Source organism: Pinus tabuliformis, chromosome 6 (assembly GCF_031772625.1).
Source record: "Pinus tabuliformis cultivar Carrire ecotype Pingquan chromosome 6, CPIR1, whole genome shotgun sequence".
In the NCBI taxonomy this organism is placed as follows: Eukaryota; Viridiplantae; Streptophyta; class Pinopsida; order Pinales; family Pinaceae; genus Pinus; species Pinus tabuliformis.
Window position 1 is genome coordinate 265,531,446 of NC_142292.1, and position 20,964 is coordinate 265,552,409.

Sequence of the window (20,964 nt, forward strand, 5' to 3'; positions counted from 1 at the left end):
AAATAGAGTATGCCTCGAATATGAAAATAATCCATGAATTCAAAATTTGGTTGTAGTGAAATATTTCATGGTACATACCAGACTCATGTCTAGATATGTATGCACTAAATTTACAGAAATATAAGTGAGTGATTGAATAGAAAAGAATAAATGTCATTAAAAATTCTAGGAGAATGCAACTTGAAACAATGCTTCTGTGCCTAATGTTAGTACAATTTAATAAACCAAATAACCAAAAAAACGGTGAATGAAGTATTGCTATTTCTCTTGACTTTCTAGGTGAAAGTGACAGAGCTAGAGGGAAATATTGTGGGACTATACTTTGCTGCCCACTGGTATAATCAATGTCAGAAAGAAAAGGCATATGGAGGCCCTAATTTGTTTGTTTTTTTTTTTTTTTTCACGAAATGCACATTGCATCGAAGTGTCCAAAAGAGCAATTATGCAGGAATTGCAAGAAGCCTGATCATCTTACAGTTGATTGCTGCAATGAGCTTGTCTGTAACATGTGTGGTAAAATAGGTCACATGGAAAAGGAATGTTCTACTCATGAGCTAGGACTTCCAAAATCAGCACTCTACAAGAAGTGTTATTTTCGTAGGCATATTATGGCAGACTGTCCTAATGATAAGGCTTGCAATAACTGATGCTAGACTACCCACTTGGCTCTAGATTGTATGAATAGCCCAGTTTGCAATGGATGTGGTGCCACCTAGCTCGAGATTGTATGAATAGCCCAGTTTGCAATGGTTGTGGTGAACCTGGTCATCTTGTCAAGGACTGCCCCCGTGTTCAAAGCCCTCCTAGAATTATGGCACCACGTGGAGGGTTTGAGGGTTTGAAACACATGGAGGGTTTGATGATTTCAAGATAATTTACTGCCATGTCTGTGGGGGTCGTGGACATCTCTCTATAGACTGTCCTTCAGATCCTCTGTTTATGCGTGGTGGCTTCTGACGTTGAGAACTTCTGAACTGCTGTACAAATTGGGGAAGTCACAAGATGAAGCTTAGTTTCAGTCTTCGGGTGAAGTAGCGGTCTTAATTTTCCAGCCACTTTATACTAGTGTGATTTAGTTTGCCGAATTTATATTAATATTGGCAGTAGATTACTTTATTTCTTTTTAGTGCAAGTGTAAGACTAGTCTGTTACTAAATGCCAGGAAATTAAACTATTTGAAAGTATTTGAAAGTTTTTTGTCGGCTTCAACCACAACTATGAATTTTGATAATGACACTGGAGAATTAAGGCAACAAAACATGAACCTTTTATGTCTGCTTTTTGAAGATTTTCTAAATTTTTATGGAATGCATGATTTGCGTTTTTAAAGTATGTTTTAGGTTCACATGTTAAAGTAGATGGGCAGAGATTCAGGTGGTGCTCACAGGTCTTTGTTTTTAGAGTCGATGCCATAGAAGAGAAATTGAGAATGTATCCATGAACTCTTGGTTAGTGTGTATGAGATAGTATGATTTCTCCTTTCGCATTGAATCTAGATGTTGGGTCAGTAAAATGCTATACACTAACTTGCCAAAATCAAGGAAACAGATATGGAAATCTTGAGTCCAGAAAAATTAACAACTGTTAGAAATTCCCATATAAGACACTCTGGTACATATCATACTAGAAAAAAAGACATGGAAGAAATAGAGTATGCCTCGAATATGAAAATAATCCATGCCTTCAAAATTTGGTGATGTAGTGAAATATTTCATGGTACATACCAGACTCATGTCTAGATAGGTCTGCACTAAATTTACAGAAATATATGTAAGTGATTGAATAGAAAATAATAAATGTCATTAAAAATTCTAGGAGAACGCAACTTGAAACAACGCTTCTGTGCCTAATGTTAGTACAATTTAATAAACCAAATAACCAGAAAAATGGTGAATGAAGTATTGTTATTTCTCTTGAATTTCCAGGTGAAAGTGACAGAGCTAGAGGGAAAGATTGTGGGACTATACTTTGTTGCCCACTGGTATAATCAATGTCAGAAAGAAAAGGCATATGGAGGCCCTAATTTGTTTTTTATTTTTTTTTTTTCTCATGACAAGCACATTGCATCGAAGTGTCCAAAAGAGAAATTATGCAGGAATTGCAAGAAGCCTGGTCATCTTGCAGCTGATTGTCCCAATGAGCCTATCTGTAACATGTGTGGTAAAACAGGTCACATGGTAAAGGAATGTTCTTCTCATGAGCTCACATGTTAAAGTAGATGGACAGAGATTCAGGTGGTGCTCACAGGTCTTTGTTTTTAGAGTCGATGCCATATAAGAGAAATTAAGAATGTTTAAAAACATTCAATGAAAAAGTTGTGAATGTAAAGATTAAGATTGTTCATTTTTACCTTCTCCTTTGTAAAACATTTTTTATTTATCTTTAATTATTCATTATTTTATTGTGTTTATAGGCACCCTAAACATTACATTAAAAATTAATAATATAATTTTTTGAATATAATTCAATTTTAATATAATGTTCACAGTTAACTCATGGGATATAGATGCAAGTGTCCAATCTATGTATAAAGCATCATTTATAAAATTGTGATGCAATTTTAAATGTGGAAATACAACCATCATATTTTTCATGATGTTATTTTTCTTTATTCACCTCATCCATTATAATCTATTATTTGTAATTTTTTATTGAAACTTAAAAAACATCTTAGAAGATCAAGAGCCAATCTTTGTTACAAGAATTATACTATCTATAAATTTAGATAATGTAAATCATTTAGCTTTATTTTCCACCTTTGCATGCAATTTTCTTTATTAATTCTTATTTTCAATGACCATTTACATTTATGCATTACAGCTTTTCCTTTACAACATATGCTGCAAATGCTAGTTTGACCTATTTACAAAATTGAGTACAAAAAACTTTTTCCATATTTACAAAAATTCTGGACACAAAACTTTACTATTTCGGTAAATAATTTGGGGAATTTCATGACATGAAATTTTGAATGTTCCAATGAAAGACAATGTTTGTTAGCATATAACATATGTCCATGTCAATGCAAACCATATATGAATGTGAATATTAATCAAGGAATGGTAGTAAAAATAAAGAATACAACCATACTAAGTGGAAACTACCCAAAGAGCATTGAGTATTTTGCATAGAGCACAAGACAATAATTCAACACTCTCAAACACAAAGACACTCAAGAATGATGATTCCTAGATGGTGAAGTCTATAGAAGCCCAAAAACAAAAAAATTGGCTTAAAATTGAATGAATGGAAACATATAGAGATCAACATAATTTCGTGGATTTCATTAAGAAGAAAACTATTGTTTTGATATGAACTTAATTTATGCACCAACGTGTCTCGAATTTGCTGATAGAAACATCCAAAAAAATTAAGAACGAGGAAGGCATACCCTTTTCTCCTAGGCAAACTAATAACTCCTCAAGCATTTTAGAAACAATAACATATCATGTACATAATTGGGGTGACCAATGATGTCGAGCTTCTAAAACAAGCCTAGAGAAATTGTTGTACATGCAACAAGAAAAATCTTGATTTAATTTTCCCTTGAATTAAATTAGGAATAAAATTGTAATTCCACATCACAAGACAACTTGTGCGAGTTAACTAAGTTAATTTGACTTAGTTGGCTCTGTAAATTCAAGTTAAGGGTCTAAATAGAATCATGTAGATTGTCTCCTACTTTATAGGAGCCCTTGTTGAGTTTATTTTGAGTTGTAATTAATTAATTCAATTTAACTGAGTTAAAGTGAGTCAAACTAGTTCCAACTAATGGAGGAAATAGTAGGAGGTCAAAGAGTTGGGTGCTGCTTCATATGTTCAACCAGTTAATTGATGATTCACTCATAAATAACTCATATATGTCAGATCTGAGAGTTACCCAATTGAGATTGGAGTTCAAGCGCAGTGTACTATCAGTTGTATAATCATCCAAATTGTACATGTGGTTCATGCAGTCAGAGGAAGGCTTGCGAAGATTACACAATCCCAACTGAGGAATTTCCCTAATTAATAGGGGCTAATTCATAAGGAAACAATGCAAGGAGATATGGACTTGGGCAAGAAAAGAATTGGTTAAGTATTGGCCTAGGCTTGTCTAGGAAGTTGTGAGATAGATAGAGACAGTGTAGACGTTTCTCAAGCTTGAGCAAAGCATTGTAATCTTCTCACATTTTCTGGCTAATGCAATATACAAAATGCAGGGGTTTTTAGTTGTGGATTTCCCTAGGAAATCATTGTGTAATGTGTTTATTGAATTCTTTCTCTTGTATGCTTCGTGATTTCTTGGTTGATTAATTATTTCCGTTGATGAGTAGAGTAGATTCAAGTCTTTTGTTTTAGAAAATTACATAAGCAGTTTGAATCTACAAGGAATTTCTACATGGTATTAGAGCTTAAATCACTCTAGAAGAGAAGAATATGAGTTTTTCTTTGTAGGTGAAATCAAATTTGCAGTATCATTATACAGAGCCAACAAGATGTTGTTCTATGGATTGAGACTCAAATATGCCCTTGAGGGTTGTTCAAATTATATTTCTTGGAAGTAAAGGATGGAGGTAGTGTTGGAAGAAAACGGGCTGATAGAATTCATAGATTTTCCTAAGCCTCCAACAAAAGATGATCAAGATCTAGCTCAGTGGAAGAAATGTGTTGCAAAAGTGAGGAGGATCAAACTAGAAGGAGTTTGAGATCATATAATCTTGAATCTCCACGGGAAGGATACACCATATGCAATGTGGCAAGCCTTGATCGAATTATTTCAGAATAGTAGTGACCACAGGAAGCTGGCACTAAAGGATAAGCTTCAGAAGATCAAAATTCATAGACAATTATATTCCTAAGCCTCCAACAAAAGATGCTCAAGATCTAGCTGAGTGGAAGAAATGTGTTGCAAAAGTGAGGAGGATCAAACTAGAAGGAGTTCGAGATCATATAATCTCGAATCTCCACGGGAAGGATACACCATATGCAATGTGGCAAGCCTTGATCGAATTATTTTAGAACAGTAGTGACCACAGGAAGCTGGCACTAAAGGATAAGCTTCAGAAAATCAAAATGGAGAAGGGTGAAACAATACCATAGTACTTGAGCAGGTTCACCCTATGTCGGGATGAGCTTGGGAGCGCTGGTATTACAGTTGTTGAAGATGATATTCTCAACCTAGCACTTCTAGGCCTTCCCAAGAACTCGCACAACTACTAGAATTTAGTAAATGAGAGGGAGCATCTACCAAAGTGGGAGCATTTGTGGTCTGACTTGGTGCAAGAAGAGATAAGGTGAAACACCAAAGATGGAACATATTATAAGCATGATGATGAGGATAACTATGTCTTGGCCTGAAAGGAAAATAAATGGAAAGGGAAGAAATCCCAATCTAAAAGGGATCTAGTTAGGAGGGCAAGAAGAAGGACTTGTCGAAGATTAAATGTTTTCATTGTCATGAGTTGGGACACTCTACCACGAAGTGTCCGCACAAGAAGGCCGACAAGAATCCCATAGGAGGAGTAGCAGGTGAAGCTCTTTATTCACAATTTGAGTTGGATTTCACCCTCATTACATGCATGGTGACATCGGTGATGGGTAGTGTGTGGTATCTGGATAGCGGATCTTGATTCCATATGATCAGCAACAAAGAATGTTTCATTGACTTGGGGGAGAAGGACCTCCAGATGCACATTGAGATGGGAGATGATGCAAGGTATAATGCAATAGCCATCAATAATATTACCTTTCAAAGGGAGTTTGGCTCTCCTCTCACATGAAAAGATGTCATGTATGTTCTAGCTCTGAAGAAGAATTTAGTTTCAATTTCTATGTTGGAAGATCGTGGCTACAATGTGATATTTACTATGTTGGAATATCGTGGCTACGATGTGACATTTACTAAAGTAAAGGATTTATTTCGTCACATAGCCACGGGAAAAGTGAAGGGGATCGAGGTTTGGGTGAAAAACCTCTATAAATTGGGTGTAGAAGATTGTGCTACTTTAAGCATGAAAGTAGAGAAAATGAAGAGCCAAGAAATCGATGAATTCTGGCATAGAAGATTGGGCCATTTGCACCATGGAGCCTTGAAGATCATGCAGCAAATTTCTACAGGACTTCCCAAGGGTGCACTAGAGCAATGAGATACATGCAAAGGGTGTACATTAGGGAAGTACACCAAAGCTACGTTTCATGATAAGGACTATCGAGCACAAGTGATCCTTGAAAGAGTTCACTAAGATATATGTGGACCATTCTCGACAACCTACATGGCCAAAATAGGTATTATGTGATATTTGTAGATGATTTCTCACGTAAGTGTTGGATTTTCTTCATGCAGAAGAAAGATAAAATGTTCTCTAAATTTTGTGAATTTAAAGCACTTGTTGAGAAAGACACTGGCAGGAAAGTGAAGGCTCTCATGAGCGATAATGGTAGAGAATATGTGTCGTATTAATTCAAGAACTTTTGTGCATCAGAAGGGATTCAATGAGAGTTAATAGCACCCCATAACCAACAACAAAATGGGGTTGTTGAAATGAAGAAAACATTTACTGTGGTAGATGCATGGGTGATGTTACATGATCATGACTTACCATTGAAGTTGTGGGTTAGAGCATGCAACATAGCTATATATGTGCAGAACAGGAGTCCTCATCGGATTATCAGGATGAGTACACTAGAAGAATCGTTTTTAGGGAAGAAACCAAACGTGTCACACTTCAAGATCTTTGGTGTTGGGTTGTGTTATATTCTTTCCACGTAGTTAATAGGGGGTTTGAAGGGCACCCGTAACCCCACTTTATGGGGTCTGGGGCAGTGCCCCGGAAAATTTTGGTTTTGGACCATATGTTAGGTTGGGCGGACCCACCTATGGTTTTGTGCATGATTTTCGCACATGTTTTTTGGACGCGATGGTTTTCAGTCCATGGTATTGGACGCGATGGTTTTCGGTCCATGGTATTGGATGCTTCGGCATGTATAAATATGTATTGTAACATTGAAAGGAACATAATGAAAAATCAAGCTGGTAGTCCCGGTTTTTTGGGATCTAGGGAAAAATCTCTGTGCATATGTGTTTTATGGGTTATTCTCTCGCATTGTTTATTTTCTTTGTTTAAGAATTCGTATGCAGGTAATTTATGTACAGGGTTAAAACCTACATTTGGTATCGGAGCTGTTTTGGCTTCAAGGGGACGCCTTTGTTGCTAAGGGGTTTCGCTCGGGCCTGTGGTAGACCCTGTTCAGTGGGAGATCTGCGAGATCGATTCTGGTGGTGAAAGAAGATGGCGAGCAGTGGAAAGATAGAGATTGAGAAGTTCAATGGTCAGAATTTTGAGTTGTGGAAACTCAAGATGGAGGATCTGTTGGTGGATAAAGATCAGTGGATCGCGGTAGATCTAGGTACTAAACCATCGGGAGTGACCGATGAAGAATGGAAGAAGTTGGATCGGAAGGCAAAGAGCACAATACGATTGTGTGTCTCGGATTCAATATTGCTGAATGTATCAGGGGAGGATACAACAAAGGCTTTGTGGGTCAAGTTAGGGACTTTGTACCAATCTAAGTCTCTGGTGAATAAACTGTTCCTGCGGAAAAAGCTGTATAACCTGAGGATGAAAGATGGAGACTCGGTGACAGAGCATCTGAATGCATTTAATACTGTGGTAAGTAAGTTATTATCTGTTGATATTAAAATTTCAGATGAAGATAAGTGCATCAGTCTGTTGTGTTCTCTACCAGATTCGTGGGATAGTCTGGTTATTGCAATAGGTAGCAATGCAACTGCTTTGCAGTTTGATGAAATAGTCTCAGCCTTGCTGACGGAGGAGATGAGACGGAAAAATATGGACAACCAGAATGGTGATGCCTTGTCTGTACGAGGACGGTCCCAGAACAGAAACAAAAATAAGTCATCGAGTGGGAGATCTAAATCTAGAGGGAGATATAAATCTCCAGGAAAACCTACAAAGGTGGTGTGCTAGAAATGCGAAAAGGAAGGGCAATTCAGAAGGGATTGTAAATCTAAAGCTCGTGATAAAGGAAAGGGATCTGATGATGCTCCTTCTGCAGAGGTGAAAACCACCTCAGATGAAGGTGGGGATGTGTACTTGGCTTCTTCAAGTACACATGTAGATCATGAGGCATGGTTGATTGACTCAGGTGCATCCTTTCACTTCACTCCCCATAGAGAGTGGTTCTGCGAGTATGAGAAATACGATGGTGGTGATGTCTTCTTAGGAGATGATAGGAAGGCTAGAATCATTGGTCAGGGAAAAGTAAAGTTGAAGTTGCAAGGTGGAAGGGTTAGAACACTTCCGGGTGTTCTACATATTCCTGCATTGGCCAGAAATCTGATTTCTGTAAGGAAGTTGGATGATGCAGGTGTAAAGACGGTGTTCGAGAAAGATACCTGCAAGATGGTTCGAGGAGCACTGATATTAATGCAGGGAGTTCGGATTGGAACTCTGTACAAGCTGCAAGGTAGCACTTTTGTTGATGGGTGCAATAGTTCTATGGTTCCTGAAAATGGAGTAGAGAATCTAGTGGTCTCTGGAGAGAAGACCATGTTGTGGCATCAAAGGCTTGGACATATTGTTAACGGGAAAAGTGTCTATTCAGAACGACCCTATCCCACTAAGGTGTGACAGTACCTTAGAAACAAACAGAGAAAACTACTTTCGTATTTCTTCTTTATGAACTATAAACGAAGAGGAATAGGATGAACCAACCTGTGTCTTGCGCTAGTCCTTTGATCCAATCTCTCTCCTCTTTGACAGCTTCCAGCTACCTGCTCCCTTACTTGCCCAGCTTCACCAAGTTCCTGTAAGATCACAGAAGAAGAAAACTACCCAAAGACATGGATTTATATTCATAAATAGCTTAGGATCAGATTTAAGCTAAACATACAAATGTAACAAACATCAATGATACACAAGCATGTAGGAGAAACTCAAATAGTTTTATTGATATAACAAGAAGATCCAGGAGGATTTACAACCGATGATTCTTGATCCAGCATCAACCTCCCAGCAAAAAATCCCCTCTTCACCTCCAACAAAGCATAAATCACCCAATACTATGATATCTATCTCAATTCCAACAGCAATTCTCTGCAATGTACAAAATTCCAGCCTCTGGATCTCTAGGATGAGGGATCCATATATAGATGTATGCAAAGAGGATGAGTCAGCTTATGATTTGACTAGTGTCTTCTCTCTGTCAGTTCTTGCTTCCACTTGGAGACTGAGAGCCTCTTACTCATCCTTGGTCGAACTCAGTGAGGCAAGTGTCATTGGAGAAGATTCTGGAAGCTTCCATTGTCTTTCCACTTCGCGGAATGACAATGCCATTTGTCATTTCCCGCTCAACGCACCCTGGTAGTGCATTTAGGTGCGTTGCAACGCACCTAGCTAGTGTATTTGGGTGCTATGCAACGCAGCTAGCCAATGGAGAAGCTGAAATGATCCTGATTTGACTGATTCTGAGCAATTTCTGGTGGAGAACTTCTGGGAGAAGCTGTAATTTGTTGACCTTGTTCCTTTAGGGGTCGGAACAAAAATTTTAGGGACTTAGGATCCCTTGGTTTATGGACATTTCATGCTTAGAGCTGTAAGGTACAAAAATGTCTATAACAGTTGCCCCCTAAAGTATGAGGCCGTTTATCGGGTGAAATGCTTTATTAGGAGGATCCGAAGTTCTTTCAATGCTGGGAGGAGACCTGTAATAAGATACAATACAATACATTATCTTCATACTGTTTTCATGATCTAGTTGAGGCGGGCATTCCAATGCTCAGCTTTATAAATACATTTTCATGTACATAGGACAGACAATCGTCTGATGGTAGACTGATGATTCTGATAGAGTGATCATCCTTTTGGTAGGATGATTATCTGTGCTGCAATGCTGTACATTTCAATGTCTTTATTTTCCTGAATATATATCGCAGCCCGGATGGATGAAACTAGATTCGGGGTCTTCAATCTCGTCCGATCTTCACTCGAAGTACAAGTCGATCCATGTGAAATTTTTTTTGAAGTCGAACATGGAAATACATCGCTTGATTACCAGTCAATGATGTAAACCGTTTACAAGCGCGAGAGGAATCACCGATAATGATGATGACCCTCAAGGTACTGTAGTACAATTCACGTGGTGTGAATAAAGGACTTGGCGTCGAACACCACGCAAAATCTTTCGGTCGAAGGTCATTGATGTATACCTGTCGCCGGAAGTGAGAAACTTGCCATTGAGGCATGCAAGCTTCAAAGTACTGAATGGGGTGTTCCTAGATCAACTTCTTGGATAATGAGATGATATCGACAAGAAGCGATCCATCAAAGGAGGGCCTTAATGAATCCCACATCAATGACACGGAACGGAGCAAATGATTTTGATGGAGGTGAAAACAATCTGATGATATACGGTTCAGGATGGCGGTCATGAAAGAATGAAGTATAATGTATGGTAGTGGATGGGACACAGGTGACTTCTCTGGATGACTTCTCTTGAACATGTCGGTGACACTTATATGATGGATTGGTAGCATTTACCCCAAATGTGGATGGTATGGCGTGACCATGGTGATGTGACTGGTGAATGAAACAACCCAACCCGACTCGGACACGGAGTGGAAGTGTCATGTTCAAGAGCGACTTGCTACCAATAAAGGTTCTTTGAGTTTTCTTCCCAATTTTTCCCCAGTCATTGCTGACCAGTACCTCTTTATTTTTGTCAAGCTTGAGGAGGATAACATATGCTTGTTCTATAATTTGCCCTTCGGGCAAACCCATCACTATGTTTTAACGAGCCTAGCAATAGTGAAACTCGTTCTCGTCTAAAGACAAGTTTGTCACTATTAATCTTTTTAACGAGTTTAACGACAAAGATAACTCGGTCCTTTTCATTTTTAGAGAGTCTGAAAAGGTACGTAAAGGTAACTCCAAAATTCCTTTTTCGTCATTTAATCCCTTAAGTCCGAAAAAGTATAAAACAATACAGAAGGGATGAATTTTCGATAGTTTTAACGAGCCGAACAAAACAAGCGCTCGATCTTTTTGTGCAATAATCCCTCAGGTCCAAAAAGATTAAAATCTAGAGGAGGGATAGCACTTCCCGTCACTTTAACGAGCTGGAAGGCCAAAACTCGGCAATCTTTTCATATTTTACGAGTCAGTTGAAAAGAGCTTAAAGAAGACTCGTCTTTTGAGGAACGAGTGATAAAAATGGGTAGCAGCTGATTCCAGGTAAGGTTTGGAATTTTCCAATCACAACAGTGTCACAAGGATGGCTAGTGAAATCACTCTTCACAGCTGTTCCTCAAAATGGGTAAACAATCAAATGGAGGTGAATGATCGGCCAATGAAAAAGTGGAGGTGACGGTGCAAACACGACCAAGGCTTTAATGGCTGAAATGCTACATTCACGGTGATTATTTACCGGGGAATAGTTCATTTTTTAACGAGCTTAAACGCGGGTGGAAACATTTGCTCATGTCTTATGTTTATTTTTTAACGAGCTTGAACTATGTGCTAAAACTGCTCGATTAATCCAGTCATATGATAAGAATGTCTCATATAAAAATGGTAATTTTTAGATTTTTGCCCCACATCCTTTCTTTATGCAAGTTAGGTGACGACTAATCCTACGAGTTTAAAGGGTTAGAGGTCCTAAAAATTTAAAAAATAAATAGCCGCCCCTTGCTTGCACTCCAAAAGGTTTGCATGCCCCCAGGTATAAAATATGGTTTCAAGGTTACCCCTCAATTTGCAGACAAAACATTTGTTCTATCAGGAGAGGCCTACCTCTTACAGGTTACCAAAGATTGTCTTATTCGCGCAGCAAACAAAACACTTCTTCGGCGATGTCTACCGAGATAAACAAAGGTGAGCGACGATGCCCGCCACTCACATAACTTTGACAAGAGAATCTTATTCTAGAATAACCCCTCTTCCACCGACGGACGGGGTACAGACTAGTCATATTCTCCCGTGGAAACCTACCCTATACCTGAAGTTTTCCTGCCGAAGCAGACCAGGACGCATGCCCCCTGGGTTTCAGTCATATCCCTCCGAATTACTCGCGCTTATCGGGAGGACGGACTGGGGATTGAGACATTTCTTGCGTGAAGAGACCATTTAGGGATGGTATATGACTATTTGCTATGCGTGATCCGGGAAATGAAAGCTGGTCCACGAGCTTGACCACTCTTCCTTCGTGCGGAAAACACATTACTCTAAAGAGTGAGGAGATGATGGCTCCCATGCAATAAATATAGTCTCGTCCAAGGAGTAGATTATAATCCAAGGGTCCTTGAACTACCATTACATTCATGCGAATTGTCTTCCCTCTCAATGTTATGGGCACATCGGGAAGGATCCCTAAAGGTCGACTGGTTCCTTTATCAAAACCTGTCAGATTTCTCATCTCAGGAAAAAGCGATGGCAAACCAAGCGCTTTCCAAGCAGTAGAGGAAAGGATACTCATAGAAGCCCCCTCATCTATGATGGTACCAGCCATGACCATTCTATATATTTGAACGATAATTCGGAATGGTACACTTGCTGGTAAACGGGGTCTGCCTAGTTGATTCCAGTCGAAGGAAACAACTAGGTTGCTTGGAGGTGGGACCGAGTAGACGGCCGGGTATGGCTCTGACGAACTTCCTTCCTGTGGTAAAGGAACGGGTAGATTTCCCCCATGTTCGTCGGAGTCTGTGTTGATGAAGAGAATTTGGAGGGTGTCACCCTTGTTCTCTTCAGTGACTGTATCATTCGAAGATAAAACCTCCGAAGGCAAGACTGGGTCAATTGCCGCCTCGACCCTTTGAATTTTGTCTGGTATGGATTCAGTTGGTTTATCTTCAATGATAGGCGCTTCAGCCGACCACCTGAGCGGGCCAGCTGGATTCTCAACTAGCGATGGACTCGGCAAGAGTTTTTTATATCTAGGAGGAAGTCGTAACGGTGAAACCGGACGATCATCCAAAACTCTTTTAGCTTCGTCTAAGAAGGGACAACGGTGGATGGCATGATTGCCTTCGCACAATTTACAAGGAAATCTAGCTTTCCCTTTTTGTCCTGGGGCTTCACTTTCGCTAGTTGATGGTGTGCTTTCAACATGATCATTAGAGGTTGATGACACCGGATTGTGCAAACGAGGAGACCAGTCCCTTAGTATCCGAGGGATGCAAGGACAATCTCTGTGAAGGTGGTCTCCTTTGCAAATGACACATGGCGATTTAGGCCTGGTCGTGGCAGTGTGTGGATTTTCGTTAGACGACACTCGTTTTTCCCCATTCGCCTTTGGCTCCTTCTTCTTCTTCTCTTTCTTCTTCTTTTCCTTCTTCTCCTTAGGAACTTGACTTTTGGCTTTGCCAGCCCCATCAAACGAAGAGGAAGGAGGAGAGGAAGAATTAGAGGAAGTAGAAGGTTGGTGGGCAACTCTGGAATCGTCTAATTGCTGATTCGATTATTCAGGAATAGTGGTGTTCTGAATGACATTGGTTGAGAAGAGCCATACTGGCAAGCCAATTGTCAGTCCTGGAAGCGACAATGTGGCCATATGGGGCGCACCAACATCTCCCCAAGAGGAGAAGGGACTAGGATTTCTACCAAGGGGAATTCCTTGGTTGGTATGCTCCATTTTCTCAACCCAAGATCAACGTAGGAAAAGGGTATGAATATTCCGTTTAAAATAAATTTTAACACGCTTTGACACAACTTGTTTTTTCAGTTTTTAAGAGTCGAGAAAAAACAAAAGATGACTCTAGTCTCCTTCGATTTTTAATGAGCCTGAAGTGACAAGTGCTCAGATGGACCTTTTCCGTTAAGGAGTCTGAAAAGGAACGAAAGGGACTGCTCTGGAGATCTAGGTAGAGGGAGTACCAAACCAATCGCAAAACTGCAGAATACTTTTTACGGTACGGCAGTCAATCTTCCCGAATGCTGTGTTCGGTGCATTGCGATCAGTAGGGCGGCCGACACGGCTTCCTATGGATAAAAGGATTTAAGCCTATAGGGGTCTCCCAATATATACTCGACGGTACGTGGGAGCACAAGTCTGTACTGGCACTTATCGTCTCAAAGTGGAGGAATCACCCAACCATCAGTGAGGACAACAGTTACCAGGCTTTACGACGTCGGAATACGTCTCTAGCCTAGACCTCTAAATGTTGTGCGTTAAGTTCCAAAGCGTTGTTAGATTCATTCAATTTATTTTAAGTTGATCTTTCTTATGAAGTTTGCCTTTTGGGTTCACCACGAGATGTAGATGTAATTCCTAAAATGCAATCTAAAGATGATAAGCAAACTTTTTATCTCTTTTCAGCAATGAAAATCCTAGCTACAAGGGGAAAAGAAAGACACAATCTTTTCACAAAGAGCAAAGAGCACACTGTAAATGCACTTCCCTAAATCAAGCCAAACAGACTGTCAATATGCAAATGCACATGTGCATGTATTTGTTTTTCACTTTCTTAATATCGATGCCTAAAAAGAAAGTTGATGTACAAATCTGAATTTGCTTTCAAGTGACAGACACAAACAAGCTTCTTTTCGAAATCAAAAGGTAGAGATGATTACGACACTTTATGATTTTGAAATAAATATTCGTTTCGACACTAGAAAGTCACAAATTCAAACCAAAGGCAAAAGTAAAAGCATAATCGACTGTCAACAACAAATAAACTTTCTCCTAAGATCAAAATCGACACTTGTGACAGATCTAAATCAAAGGACGACAGTATGACTATTCTACTTTTGCAATGGAAAACTGTAAATGACACCACAAACACATAAAAACATCTACAGTATTTTTGTACAAAGGAGGCGGAATTACGACAAAGAAAAGGGGCTTTTAAACAGACACATATACTGATCACAGGCTGCAAAAATCAGAGACAAAACTGAAAAAATGAAGCAAAGAACCTCAGCTGCGCAAGGCTAGGCTGATCAACGCACCTGTTACACAGAGAAACTACATTTCAGCGCAGGTAGCCCTCTCGGGAAGTGCGTTGAAATGCAGAACCTCTTCAAAGAGCCTGCACTGGGGCAGAAACGAGAATTCTATCCGGGTTCTGGGTCACGGTTTGCAGTTTAATCTATGGTTTTTGGCCGAGTAAAAGCAATCAGTAATGCACAATCAGAGGGTAGATTTAAAGGAGGTGTAAGAGCTATCACAAAGGGCAATCAGATCATTTGTGAATCAGCTGTTCAAATCATAAGCAGATCCAGCGAATGGATTGAAGCAGCAGATGTCTACTTTGCATTTGTTAATGGAAAATGCAGTTCGATTGCTACTTCTAAGTTTATGAAACAAACAACAAGAGAAACACAAACAAACTAACTAGACAATCGTCCCCAGCGGAGTCGCCATTTTGTTAACGGGAAAAGTGTCTATTCAGAACAACCCTATCCCACTAAGGTGTGACAGTACCTTAGAAACAAACAGAGAAAACTACTTTCGTATTTCTTCTTTATGAACCATAAACGAAGATGAATAGGATGAACCAACCTGTGTCTTGCGCTAGTCCTTTGATCCAATCTCTCTCCTCTTTGACAGCTTCTAGCTACCTGCTCCCTTACTTGCCCAGCTTCACCAAGTTCCTGTAAGATCACAGAAGAAGAAAAATACCCAAAGACATGGATTTATATTCATAAATAGCTTAGGATCAGATTTAAGCTAAACATACAAATGTAACAAACATCAATGATACACAAGCATGTAGGAGAAACTCAAATAGTTTTATTGATATAACAAGAAGATCCAGGAGGAGTTACAACCGATGATTCCTGATCCAACATCAACCTCCCAGCAAAGAAGCCCCTCTTCACCTCCAACAAAGCATAAATCACCCAATACTCTGATATCTATCTCAAAACCAACAACAATTCTCAGCAATGTACAAAATTCCAACCTCTGGATCTCTAGGATGAGGGATCCATATATAGATGTATGCAAAGAGGATGAGTCAGCTTATGATTTGACTAGTGTCTTCTCTCTGTCAGTTCTTGCTTCCACTTGGAGACTGAGAGCCTCTTACTCATCCTTGGTCGAACTCAGTGAGGCAAGTGTCATTGGAGAAGATTCTGGAAGCTTCCATTGTCTTTCCACCTCGCGGAATGACACTGCCATTTGTCATTTCCCGCTCAACGCACCCTGGTAGTGCATTTAGGTGTGTTGCAACGCACCTAGCTAGTGTATTTGGGTGCTATGCAATGTAGCTAGCCAGTGGAGCAGCTGAAATGATCCTGATTTGACTGATTCTGAGCAGTTTCTGGTGGAGAACTTCTGGGAGAAGCTGTAATTTGTTGACCTTGTTCCTTTAGGGGTCGGAACAACACTTTTAGGGACTTAGGATCCCTTGGTTTATGGACATTTCATGCTTAGAGCTGTAAGGCACAAAAATGTCTATAACACATATTGGAGAGAAGGGCCTTCGAATACTTCATGGTAAAGGTATGGTAGAAGGTATGAATAATAGCTCTCTAGATTTTGATTTCTGTGAAAATTGTGTATATGGGAAGCAGAATCGGGTGAGTTTCCCCTCTGGTGGTAAGAGGACGAAACAGATATTAGAGCTTGTGCACAGTGATGTGTTTGGACCTGTGAAGGTTCCATCACTGGGTAAGTTTGTGTACTATGTATCATTCATAGATGACTTCTCAAGGAATACAGGGATATATTTTCTTAAGGAGAAATCTGAAGTCTTTGACAGGTTTAAAGAATTTAAGGCTCTGGTGGAAAATCAGACAGAGAAGAAGATAAAGGTGTTGAGGACAGATAATGGTGGAGAATTTGCAGCAAGGAATTTGAAGAATTTTGTAAGAAGTGTGGTATAGCACGGCAGAAGACTACTCCATATACACCTCAGCAAAATGGAGTCGCAGAAAGAATGAACAAGACGTTGATGGAAAGGGCAAGAAGCATGCTCAGTGGTGCCGGGTTAGGACAGGAATTCTGGGCAGAGGCGGTGGATACTGCATGTTACCTGATCAACAGATCACCTTCATCAGCGTTGGAGGATAAGACTCCACAAGAAGTATGGACTGGTAAGAAACCCTCTCTTTCACATCTAAGGGTATTTGGATGTGATGCATATGTACATGTTCCAAAGGAGAAACGAACCAAGTTGGATAGTAAATCTGAAAAGTGCATCTTTATTGGGTATAAGTATGGTTTAAAGGGTTATAAGCTTTGGAACCCAGTCACACGGAAGGTTGTGTACAGTCGAGATGTGTTGTTCAGAGAGGTAAAAGATGTTATTCAACATGAAGTCCAACCAAAGGAACCTGAGAAGATAGAGTTTGAGCCAAAGGAGGAAGAATCAGACTCTGCAGCAGAGGAGGAATCAGAAGATGAAGAGCCACAAACTCTGGCTGTGAGAAGATCAGTTCGAGAAAGAAGGCAGCCAGAAAGGTATAGTCCATCTACTTTCAATTCAAATTTTGCTTTGTCTGTTACTGATAATGATCCCAGAACTGTGAAGGAAGCAGTGGATTCAGAGGATGGAAAACTCTGGAAAGAGGCCATGGTCGATGAAATGGCATCTTTGCACAAAAATGAGGCTTGGGATCTGGTGGAGTTGCTGGTTGGAAGGAAACCCATTGGCAGAAAATGGGTGTTCAAGAAGAAGAAAAATGCAGAAGGAAAGGTGGAGAAATACAAAGCTCGGTTGGTAGCAAAAGGTTATTCCCAGGTGCCGGGCATTGATTTTGGTGATATTTTTTCTCTTGTTGCCAAGGTAACTTCTATTAGATTACTTTTATCTGTTGCTGCTGCTTTTGATTTTGAGGTAGAACAGATGGATCTGAAGACAATATTTCTTCACGGGGATTTGGAAGAGGAAATCTACATGAAGCAACCTGAAGGCTTTGTGGTGAAGGGTAAGAAAGAACTGGTATGCAAGTTAAAGAAGTCTCTGTATGGGTTAAAACAGTCACCAAGGATGTGGTATCAGAAATTTGATACATTTATACGGGGACTTGGCTTCACCAGAAGCAAAGCAGATCATTGTGTGTATTTTAAATTAATTGGTGACCGTATTATTTATCTGGTCTTGTATGTGGATGATATGTTGCTGGTTGGAAATGACAAAGAAATTATCCAGGATTTGAAGACCCAATTATCCTCCAAATTCGACATGAAAGATCTTGGTGCTGCAAACTATATTTTGGGCATGGAAATTAAAAGAGATCGGTCAAAGAGGAAGCTCTGGTTAAACCAGAGGAAGTATGTCGAGACAATACTCCAGAGGTTTAATATGCAGGATAGTAAACCGGTGAAGGTTCCTATTCCTGTAGGTGTGAGGTTATCTGCTGAACAGTGTCCGAAGGCACAAGAAGAGGAAGAGGACATGTCCCGTGTTCCATATGCAAGTGGAGTGGGTAGCCTAATGTATGCAATGGTCTGTACTAGACCAGACAATGCACATGCAGTGGGAGTATTGAGCAGGTTTATGTCAAAACCTGGGAAGGAGCATTGGACAACAGTGAAGCGGGTTTTCAGGTATTTGCGTGGCACTAGTGATTATGGTTTGTGCTACCAAGGAAGACCAGGATTGGACAGAGTGTTGGATATTCATGGCTTTGTTGATGCAGACTGGAATGGAGATCTGGATCAGAGAAGATCTACAAGTGGGTATGTGTTTAACCTATTTGGAGGTGGATTCAGTTGGATGAGTAAGAAACAATCTGTAGTGGCACTATCAACTACAGAGGCAGAATACATGGTAGCCACTCATGCAAGCAAGGAAGTAGTTTGGTTGCAGAGGTTGTGTTCAAGTATGGGGTTAGTACAGGGAGCTATAAGAATAGACTATGACAGCCAAAGTGCAATTTTCTTGGAAAAGAACCCTGCTTATCATTCAAAGACAAAGCACATTGATGTTCAGTATCACTTTGTGAGGGATATGATAGAATACAGAAAGGTGTTGCTGGTAAAGGTGGACACTTTGAAGAATAATGCAGATGCATTGACAAAATCTGTGAGCTCTGAGAAGTTCTCTTGGTGTAGAGAAGCAATGGGAATCTCAGGGCTGAAAAATGACTAAGCTTTCCTGTGGCCCCCTGTGGAAAGAAAACAACAAGTGGGAGATTGTTGGGTTGTGTTATATTCTTTCCATGTAGTTAATAGGGGGTTTGAAGGGCACCCGTAACCCCACTTTATGGGGTCTAGGGCAGCGCCCCGGAAAATTTTGGTTTTGGACCATATGTTAGGTTGGGCGGACCCACCTATGGTTTTGTGCATGATTTTCGCACATGTTTTTTGGACGCGATGGTTTTCGGTCCATGGTATTGGATGCTTCGGCATGTATACATATGTATTGTAACATTGAAAGGAACATAATGAAAAATCAAGCTGGTAGTCCCGGTTTTTTGGGATCCAGGGAAAAATCTTTGTGCATATGTGTTTTATGGGTTATGCTCTCGCATTGTTTATTTTCTTTGTTTAAGAATTCGTATGCAGGTAATTTCTGTACAAGGTTAAAACCTACATTTGGTTCATTAGTTTACTGTCATGTTACCAAGGATGCAAGGAAAAAGCTAGAGCTGACAGATGAGTTGGGCATATTTGTGGGGTGCATGGATACAACTCACAAATATCAGGTGTACCTTCCATATCACAGGATGAAATTTCTCCATAGAGATGTGAAGTTTGATGAAGATAAAGCCATAAGATGTTCCCTTGAAAGGGAGCTTTAGTTACATGCAGATGAAGACATTTTAGCTCCAAAGGAAGAACCTCAAGATGATTTGGAGCAGCCACATGCAGAGAAGCAGAGACTGGAAGAACCCACTCATGTAGAGACATCCAGATATGGAAGGAAACACACTAGAGAAGCTGGAAAATTCATGCTTGATGCTAGAGAGAATGTGGGAGAACCCAAATCAAAGCGCAGGGAAATGAGGTCACTATATTGGTATAGTGGATACATGACTCTAATGAGCGAGAGTGTAGAGACCAAGCCATCCTCATTCGAGAAGAAGTGGAGCAACTGGTATGGGTTGATGCCATGGTTGAGTAGTATGAATCCATTATCAGTAATAGTGGTTGGGAAGTTGTCCCAAGGCTATAGGACATGTTAGTGGTAGGTTCCAGGTGGATCTATAAGGTGAAGCAAGCAACATATGGGAGTGTCAAGAAACACAAGGCCATATTTGTGGCCAAGGGGTTCTCTTAGGTGGAGCGATTTGATTACAAGGAGACATTTTCTCTAGTAGCAAGGTACTCTTCAATCAGATCTATTCTAGCATTTTTAGTGCATATGGATGTGAAGAAAAGCTTCCTCAACAGAGTGATTGAGGAAGAGATGTACATAGAGCATCCAAAAGGATTTGAGACCTTCAATAAAGAGTCGCATGTGTGCAGACTCAAGTGAGCATTGTATGCATTGAAATAATCATCTCGTGCTTGGTACACTAGGATCGATAACTATTTCACCAGGTTGGGCTTCACCAAAAGTGAAGCAGATGCAAACCTTTACCATATTGTGATTAAAGGTAAATTATTGATTATAGTATTATATGTCGATGATTTAATTATATCAAGTGATGAGAAACTGGTAAATTATTAAAAAGAGGATCTTGCAAGAGAATTAAAGATGAAGGATCTGGGGCTCATGCATTATTTCCTTTGTATGGAAGTATGGCAAGGAGATGGGGAACTATTTGTCTCTCAGGGCAAGTATTCCAATGAGATATTGAAGAAGTTCCACATGGAGAGCAGCAAACCCATGGAGACTCCTCTAACAGGGAACTAGAGGGAGTAAGATGCTACTTCAGGGGAAGTAGTGAAGGATACTATTTATAGGTAGCTTGTGGGTTCACTTATGTATTTGGTGAACACACAACTGGACATGTGTTTTGTAGTTAACTATCTTAGTCAAGCAATGGTTAAGCCAACCAAACTGTATTGGAAGGAAGCTAAACATGTGTTGAGATACCTGAGAGGAACCACTCAGTTTAGTCTTTGGTA

General features: G+C 40.0%; 1 pseudogene; it reads left to right on the top strand.

Moving 5' to 3' along the window:
* The first annotated feature begins 407 nt into the window (after positions 1–407).
* LOC149258381 (uncharacterized) lies at positions 408–1,174 on the top strand (annotated as a pseudogene).
* The last annotated feature ends 19,790 nt before the right edge of the window (positions 1,175–20,964 follow it).